Raw genomic sequence first — 10,095 nt, 5'->3', positions numbered from 1 at the left:
TCTTAATCAATGATTTAGACCTCCTGTTCCTCTAGATGAAGGTGAGATGATCGAGTTTAGTTTCCGTGTCCTATGGTTTTACTTGAAGTGGCCAAGCCTCCTCTGATGCCCATAGAACCTCGGGCTTTTAAGCAATGACTGTCGAGGTCTCAACTTTGGTCCACTGGTCTATTTGGTTCCAACATTCGTAACGTTGGCCTTTGATGATTAGTACCGTCACTGCTCAGGATTTGTCTCAGAGACAAATCTCTATCCTATCCGGCAGACTACATACTGTTGATAGAGATGATTTTTTTTTTTCCAAAATATATATTTTTATCAAGGCTCCTATGGCGTTAGCCTGACGGGGCCGGAGTTGATAGTTGATAGTGATGATGATCGGAGTGAATCCATGAAAGGAGAACACGAATACATTCACGGTGCTCTTCATTGCATGCTAAACATGCGTTCTACTTCTGAGCCACCTTCGCGGACGATCTTCATTATTCCCGCTTCGGTATCCCCGACCCTCGGAAAAATGCGCCTGAAAGCCAGGCGACTCCTCAACAACTTGACATGTTTCTTCCTCACTGTCGATTTTTTTCAGGTAATCGTCGGCATAATGTTAGCACACGAACTTCTACGCTGGCATCGGGTACAGTTTTGCTTACATTGCTGCGTTTAGATTTTTTTACGGATTGCACCGAGTATACAGAGCTAGTTGAACGGAAGATTGCTAGGTCGATTACGAAGGTCTTCGGAAGACGACCGGTTTCACCGGGCCAGGCGAACAACTGGCTGTAATGTTCCGCTTGCCGTTTTTTCAACTTATATATAAATATACTCCCGTACCCAGCCAGGCCCTTTTGGAAATAAAAAAAAATTTACCTCGCGACAGTAAAAAAAAAATTTAAAAAAATCACACACATCTAGAAAAGCCATAGGGACACATTTAAATATGAATTAGAGTAGTACTTAATTTGATGTAGTTGATGGGTCTGGGCCTAGAGGCACGGACGCGATCTTGACATAGGACTGTGATTGTGTGTAGTAATTGAATTTGAATTGAGTTTTTTCATTGTTCAAAATCTGTATTTTTGTATTTTTTGATACATCAAATAGAAGTCATGAACATATGCGCTTTTTGAACTTCTAAATCAGCAGCCAGTTAAATTCATTCATTGCATTTTTTTACATAACCAAAAACATGCTCGATATAATGACATCTTGGACCACAATTTCATAAATTGTTAGTAGCAAGACCTACACGTTAAACGTGAATTGAGTAGGAATTGATTGGACAACAACCTGAACTTCAATCTAATAAAATTTCTATCGACGTTTAACCTTTTGAGCCAGGCTCTCGTCAAATCTTTAGGGAGTATAGAGTGAGATCATCCAATATCATCTTCAAGATAATTTCTAAACCATCCCTCCATTGATTCTGATAACTGATAAATGCCTATTATCGGCAAATTGGGAATAATTCATAATACGCATCTAATCACATTATGAGCTAACGCCTAATTGTAGGCAAAAAGATTGCTCGTTGCATTGTGGGGGAAAACGAGGCTAGTAAAATCGAAAAAAAACATACCCATTTGAATTGTCAAATTGTTAACTTTTTTTACTATATTCATTGTTCATGTCTTGAGCCAAAAAAAATCTGGATAAAATTGCTGTCCAATGGTATATAACATAACAAGTGTCGCGATAACGATTTTGAGTAATATGCATTTGAAAACTCTTAATGAATCGTTACATTTTTCGTAGAGTTACCCCCCTTTTTTTCGACTTTCAACCGTCGTTGAGTGCTGACCGGTTTCACCAGCGCTCCAGTATATTTTTAAGTAACTTTTTTTATTAGTAAACAATCTTACTTTTTTACGACGTGACCCGCGCGCTCCACTTTATTTATTTACATTTTTTTTATCGACGCGAGTGTAATGAAGTGCGGAATAGTCAATTGTGCGCTCAGCGACAATCGCTTTTTGTGGCGTTGCTATGGAACCTGCAACCGCCAATTTCACGCCGCCTGTGTGGGAGCGCAACGAAATCATGAAGAAATTTTGCGATCCTTCATGCTGCCGCTATGTCAGGACTGCCAAGAAGAATTCATAACTAACCTTCGCATGAAGTCGCTTGTGAAGCCACTAAAATCAATCAACGAAAACATTGGCATGACACTCGAAGCCAATCATAAATTACTAAACAACTTCAAATCGCTCAGTGCAACACACGATGAAACCCTCTCGAACATAGAAGAAATGCTGCAAGATATAAAAAAGAGCGTCTCGCAAGTCTTCAGCAACACAAAAACCAGCATTGCGGAAATCAAAAATGCCATAACATCGCTATTAGAAATAGCCCCAACGGACAACAGCGCAGCAGTAGAATCAGCAGCGAAATTAGCGGCATCAGTCGCAGTTGCAGAAATGGAAATAAAACATTCAACAACAACAAACTCCATCGACCTTCTGCCCCAATTATTCGAGTCCCTAAAAACTGACTTGACAGACTCGCACATCACACTGGCGTGCGAAGTAAAAACACAAATGGAAGAAATGGCAAGTGCTTTGTCTTCCTCTAGTGTCTCCCACACTATCAAGCCAACTGTAAGCTTAGAAGAGGAACTATCTGAAAGCCGCGCATCCATCAAAATAGTTCATACGAAGGAAGACCACACTTCTCCAGGATGGCGCCGCTTTGACCATAAATGGCATTGGAAACCGGACTGGTCGGAATTCGATGCCAAACAACGAATTCGTAGGCTTCAAGAAAAAGCAGCCGACAAAGCAAAACTCAACAGAAAGCGAAGAAAGCAAACTGCACGCAACAACAGCTAGCACATTCGCAACAATGCGAATAACAAAAATCAACACAGACGCGCCGATAAATCGGATAAGGAACTGCTGGCCTCAGCAAAAGTGCAGTATGCTGGCCCACCATCAAATACCGACCATCCAATTGCTGGCCTCTCGGTCCCGAAATACATCAATTTCAGGAAGGGCGAAACAATCAACCCGTACCGAGCACAAAATCAGCCGCATTACAACAGCACCCAATCAACGTCAAACGCAAATTCCACTCCGCTAACACTTGTGGAATCGAATTCAGCACCTGGAGAAGGCTCTCCTCTTCTGGACCCAATGCGACCTCCTATAATAAGAATTACGGAGCAATCTGCTGCCGGCGACAGACGCTTTTTGAAGGCACGCCTACGGGACTCGAAAATAATGGACACAGTGAGGACGTATCTGTCCTTCCTCCACGACCAAACAACGGCTGTTTGTATTCGTGGAATTACAAGAACTAGTGCATCAGTAATGCTCGCAGCTGAAGGTCTACCAACAGACACAAACCTTTTGCGTGAAATTTTCCTGGAAGTACACGAAGAGCTGGGAGTTTCACGCATTGACGCCTTGGCAGACCTCACATCACACCGAGCATTCCTGTCCAGTGAACACACGCAACGGCTACAACATGCTAGGGAAGCATCTACAAAGTTCTACAGTCCGCTAAATTTTCAACGACGTTGACGCGCCCCTTAGAGGGAAATAGTAGTCGAAAAAATCAAAACAGTAAAGTAAGTAGAATTAGTCTTTCAAAAACTTCTCCGCCTTCTCAACAGAATGCGACTGAAATTTTGATATACTGTCAAAACTTCAATCGCATGAAAAGCCCAGCAAAAATGAAGGAAATTCATCAAAATCTTTTACCCGCTTCTTTCAATGTAATTCTTGCAACTGAAACTAGCTGGGACGAAAGCGTAAGAAGCGAAGAAGTTTTTGGAAATAATTTTAACGTATTCCGGCACGACCGCAACTTATCGTTATCTCAGAAGAAGTCTGGAGGAGGGGTCCTCATTGCCATTAATGCAAATTTCACTTCTGAGGAACTTATAACCGAAAAACATAAAGAATTTGAGCATGTATGGGCAAAATTATCTATAGCTGGCGAAGTACACATATTTGCTTCTGTGTATTTCCCACCCGAACATGCAAATAAAAAGTCGTATGAATTATTTTTTCAGACGGCAAATCGAATTGCAGAAACACTAGAACCAGAAGTGAAATTGCATATCTATGGCGACTTCTATCAAAATAAAGTAGACTTCATTCCCGATAATGATAATGAATGCATTCTACTCCCAGTCGTCGGGGAAAATGAAACCCTACAATATATATTTGACGAAATTGCACATCTCGGTCTTAACCAAATAAATCATGTAAAACATTTCCAAAAATATTATCTAAAGGGTGTGTCATATCAAATTGCATCACGGAAAAAACGCTGTAGAAATTTAATTTTTAGGAATTATATGTTCAGCTTTCGCTTATAATCAGATAAGAGTGTATAGAATACGTTGGCCATGCTTCACTGTCAATTTTTCGTAAATTTGGAAAAATTTCGTCGAACGAAAAAGAGCGTCGTGAATTAATCCTGTGCACTCATTTCGAGAATCCGGAGTTGTCACATCGGGACATCGGTAAGATGCTGGGAATCGTCCAATCCACGGTCAGCAGAGTACTAAAACGATACTTCGAGAACCTAACCATCGACCGGAAGGTGAAGAACGGCAAAAATGGATGCTCCGTCAGTGAAAAAGATCACAAGCGCGTAGTTAAGCAGTTTAGACGTGATCCGAGAAGTTCGGTCCGGGATGTCGCCAATAAGCTGAATTTATCAAGTTCATTCGTCCAGCGGACCAAGCAGCGGGAGGGCCTGCGTACATACAAGGTTCAGAAGGCTCCTAACCGCGACGAAAGGCAAAACAAGGTGGGGAAGACGCGAGCCCGGAAGCTGTACACCGAAAAGCTGACGAAGCCGCATTGCCTGGTAATGGACGACGAAACCTACGTCAAAGCTGACTTTCGTCAGCTGCCGGGCCTGTTGTTCTTCTCCGCAGAGGACAAATTCAGCGTTCCGGAGGAGATTCGCAAGCAGAAACTATCCAAGTTTGCCAAAAAGTACATGGTGTGGCAAGCGATCTGCTCTTGCGGAAAGCGGAGCGCCCCCTTCGTGATGACCGGCACGGTAAACGGGCAGGTTTACCTTAAGGAGTGCCTACAGAAGCGCTTACTACCACTATTGAAGCAGCACGAGGGCCCGACCATCTTCTGGCCGGATCTCGCTTCGTGCCACTATTCAAAGGACGTGTTGGAGTGGTACGAAGCCAACGGGGTCACCTTCGTGCCAAAGGAAATGAACCCGCCCAACGCGCCGGAGCTTCGCCCAATAGAGAAATATTGGGCGATTATGAAGCAGGCCCTCCGGAAGAACCCAAAAGTTGTCAAATCGGAGGCGGACTTCAAGAGAAAATGGATTTCTGTTAAAAAAAAAACTACAACCTGACGTTGTACAGAACCTTATGGACGGGGTAAAGAGGAAGGTGCGAGCATACGGGCTTGGGCTCGAAGTATGAATAAAAAGAAAATGCCAAAAGTTGTTTAATAGTTTTTATTTTACTGTCTAAAATTTTCAAAAGGATCGGTCTACTGGGCGAATTTCTACAGCGTTTTTTCCGTGATGCAATTTGATGTGACACACCCTTTAGACCTATTATTCACTAACATCACCGACGACTTTTGTGTGAATGAGTCCATGACTCCTCTTTGGAAAAATGAAAAATTTCACACAGCAATTGAATACTCAATCTTTATACATAATAGACAATTGCCCATCGACTGGGAGTATGAAGAAGTACCGGAATATAACAAGACGAACTTTGAAGCAATCAAATGTAGCCTACAAGCCATAGAATGGCAAACTTCATTAAACAGCGAACGAGATGTCAACTTAACTGTACATATTCTTCACGAAATTCTGAATAACATAATATCAGAATTTGTGCCGAAGAAAAGAAGACGAAGAAATTCAACCAGCAAATATCCTATTTGGTTTAACGTTCAAATAAGAAATCTAAAGAATAAAAAACAAAAAGCACATAAAAAATACAAAATAGACAAAAGTCATCAAAATTTGCTTGAATATCAAAATATTTCCCAAGAATTAAATTTTGCAATTAAAAGTGCACACGAAGAGTACAATAGAAAGGTCGAAACTGAAGTCAAATCATGCCCGAAGAAATTCTTTAATTACGTAAAGTCTAAGCTCAAAAGCAATAACTTCCCATCGCAGATGCATCTCGATGAGGATGTGAGGAATTCTTCGAACGAAATTTGTAATCTCTTTGCAAATTTCTTTCAGGAAGTATATACCACATTTTCCGAAAAAAATCGCGATCGGAACTATTTTTCATTTCTACCGGATTATCCAAATGACATATCGGTGAACTATCTTTCACAACAGGAAATATGCCATGCACTAAAAAAATTAGACGGAACAAAAGGACCAGGACCTGACGGAATAGCACCTATATTCCTAAAGAACCTGGCTGAGGAACTCACCCTTCCCTTACATTGCATTTTCAATATGTCACTACAAACTGGAATATTCCCAGAAAAATGGAAACAATCTTTTTTGGTACCTATCTTTAAATCAGGCGCTAAATCTGACGTACGTAATTATCGTGGAATTGCCATTATCTCTTGCATTCCTAAACTATTCGAAGCAATAGTCAACGAAAAAGTCTTCCAACAAGTAAAGAATAGAATTACGTGTATGCAACATGGCTTCTTCAAAGGCCGTTCAACTGCAACTAATCTGTTGGCTTTTGTGACTTTTATTTTGAATGCAATGGAAAATGGCAAACACGTAGAAACTCTTTACACTGACTTCAGTAAAGCATTTGACCGCATCGACATTCCATTACTACTCTTCAAATTGCAGAAAATAGGAATGGAACAAAGACTCTTAAACTGGCTCAATTCTTATCTAACAAACCGTGAACAAATTGTTCATTTTCAAAATTCTCTTTCAAATCCAGTAAAAGTCACATCGGGAGTCCCACAAGGCTCTCATCTTGGTCCTCTTCTTTTCATTCTGTACGTTAATGACATCTCCTTCGTTCTCAAGCGTATCAATGTACTTGTATATGCCGACGACATGAAGCTTTTCGCGGAAATTGGAAATGAAAACGACATCGAAGCATTTCGAAACGAAATACATGTATTCCATACTTGGTGTGATAAAAATCTACTAACACTTAATGTGAAAAAGTGCAACTCTATAACATTTAGCAGAAAAAAACATGTACCAAATATTGTAATATGTCTTGGAAATCAAAATGTAGAAAAATGTGAAATAGTTAGAGATCTAGGCGTCGTCCTGGACTGTAAACTCACATTCATAGAACACTACAACTCTGTAATATATAAGGCGAATAGTGTGTTAAGTTTTGTCAAACGCATAACTTCCAGGACCCATACACAATAAAGCTTTTATATATTACATATGTAAGGCCTATTCTGGAATACTTTACCATCGTTTGGAACCCGTATATGGTCGTACATGAAGAACGCATTGAGTCAGTCCAGAAACAGTTTCTTCTATTTGCACTTCGTAAACTCAACTGGACCTCATTTCCACTTCCTTCATATGAAGCACGTTGCATGCTCATAAACATCCAAACACTAAAAGAACGCCGTGAATTTGCAATGCTTTCTTTTGTTAATGACCTAATTTCGCAACGAGTACAGTCAGCTGAATTACTAGAAAAACTAAATTTCTATGTACCTGGGCGTCAACTAAGAACGCGAAATTTGTATCTAACCAAAACATCCAGAACAAATTATGCAAATAACGCCCCTATCAATCGCATGATGCGTATATACAATCAGCACTGCGAAATAATTTACACAACAATGAATAAAAAACAGCTAAAAAGAAACATGTACCGCAAAAATAATATTTAACCTAAGAAAACATTGTAACATTAGTGTATAAGTATGTAGTCTACGTTTGTTTGACGAAATGAATAAATAAATATATAGAAATCAAAGACATAGTCCTATGTCAAAAATTAATGAGGATAATCGTAATTAAGCAATCTTATAATCTATGTGCACCAAAAACTGTTGCAGCTTCATTCCGGAAACTGACAAGTAGCGTATTTTTCGGGAATTTCGAAGCTTGAAAAATAAAAAAAGAACAGGACTGCTACTTGCAAAATATGATAGATCTCAAACCGATAAAGCGTCATCGAAGAGAATTTGCCTGGATTAGTCTGGTAGACCTTCCAGAGGAAACACTTATGGTACAATGTTTCCACATTACTCATAAAAGTCCAAGCTGCTTCTGAAATCATTCACGGCATTACACCTGATGCAGTTCGATGATTGTGGTTGCTGTTGGCAAAAGGCAAGGTTCCAAACGATTTGAGAGGCAAATCATCTCCCGGAAACTCCAAGCCGGGAACAACAATCGACCTTGTTAAACAACACATTTACTCGTTTCCCGTAAAAATATCTCACTGCACATCAGTCGAGAAACATTATTGAGTGAGAAGCTTGATCTCACAATATATATATATATTTTTTTAATCCAAAATATATATTTTATTAAGGCTCAAATGGCGTCAGCCTAACGGGGCCGGGAGTTCAATATTTTGACAATGTTTGCTTAGACTATGTTAGTAATATGTAACCGATTACTCGCGGTTGACTCGAGGTTAGTATTACAAGTGTTCTCATAATTGGTATGTTGCAGTCTTCGATGCTCTGTACGTGTGCCCGACACGGGATACTTCCTATTGGGATGCGCTGACCATTAATCAGCAACGCCCCCCTAGTCTGTACCCCATATCTAGCGTGGTGCGTCTTTCTCGACTCGAGGAATCCAGGATAGAATGGTCACTAGCCGGCGCAATCATCAGCTCGTGTAGAGTTGTCATGAGCGGTACAACCTTTGGCTCTTGCTAAATAATCAGTGGACTGCACAACCTTCGGCCCGTGCATCTGTAAAGAGTGTGTGTATGTATTGCCGCGACTAAGTAAAAGTTTATCGATCGGATAGGAGGGATATGAAACGGGGACACAACGAAGAAAACATCGTTAAACGTTGACATCGGCGTTTCTGAGGAACAGGTATAGATGAAGCAGAAGATCAGGATCCCGGCTACCTAAGATATCCCGGACGGGGATATCCGATTGTCTGCCTTGTGCTCTCAGTGCTCTAGAGAGCTGAGAGCGAGCAGCATGGAACCGGATACACGACCAGACAACATGCTCGATGTCGTGGTAGCCATCGCCACAATCACAAAGATTGTTTGCTGCGAGCCCAATGCGATAGAGATGCGCGTTTAGGTTGTAGTGATTGGACATAAGCCGAGATATCACGCGATTGAAATCACGACCTACATTCAATCCCTTGAACCATGCCCTCGTCGAGACCTTAGGGATAATCGTGTGTAACCAACGACCGAACTCATCACCACTCCACATGCGCTGCCAACTTACGAGCGTATACTGACGAGGAATGTGGAAAAATTCATTATAAGCAATTTGCCTTTCAAAAAGTGTGCCTTCTAAAGCGCCCACCTTAGCTAGCGAGTCCGCTTTCTCATTCCCCGGAATCGAGCAATGAGAGGGAACCCATGCTAAGGTAATCTTGAATAATTTTTCCCCCAAAACACTCAATAGTTGTCTTATTCTTGTTAGGAAATAAGATGAGCGTTTATCAACTTTCATTGAGCGGATTGCCTCTATTGAGCTGAGACTGTCTGAAAAAATAAAATAGTGGTCGATGGGCAATGTTTCAATGATCCCTAATGCGTAATATATCGCACCCAGTTCAGCGACATACACGGAACAAGAATCTTTGAGTTTGAAAGAGGCACTGGAATTTTCATTGAAGATGCCGAAGCCAGTGGACCCGTTTATGAATGAACCGTCAGTAAAGAACATTTTATCAGATCTAACTTTCCCATATTCTGGCGAAAATATCGGCGGAATAGAATCGGAGCGTAGGTGATCTGGGATTCCATGGATTTTTTGTCGCATGGACAGATAAAAAATGACAGAGGAATTGCAGAAGTATGGGAAGCAAACTTGGTTGGAGATGCCTGGTGAAGGGTGCACATCGTGTGTAAGGTACTCATGGTATAAAGACATAAAACTTGACTGAGGAGTCAGTTGGAGTAGATTTTCGAAGTTATCAATTACCAATGGATTCATGATCTTGCAACGGATGAGAAATCTGTAGGATAATTCTGTG

General features: G+C 40.9%; 1 protein-coding gene across 1 annotated transcript in view; it reads right to left on the bottom strand.

The window, feature by feature from the left end:
* Window positions 1–10,095, bottom strand: part of LOC129774929 (DNA mismatch repair protein spellchecker 1) — a 71,599-nt gene that overhangs the window by 48,308 nt on the left and 13,196 nt on the right. The window lies entirely within an intron of this gene.

The sequence above is a fragment of the Toxorhynchites rutilus genome, chromosome 3 (genome assembly GCF_029784135.1).
Source record: "Toxorhynchites rutilus septentrionalis strain SRP chromosome 3, ASM2978413v1, whole genome shotgun sequence".
Lineage (NCBI taxonomy): Eukaryota > Metazoa > Arthropoda > Insecta > Diptera > Culicidae > Toxorhynchites > Toxorhynchites rutilus.
The sequence above is the reverse complement of the archived record's forward strand: the minus strand, read 5'-3'. Positions and strand labels throughout refer to the sequence as shown.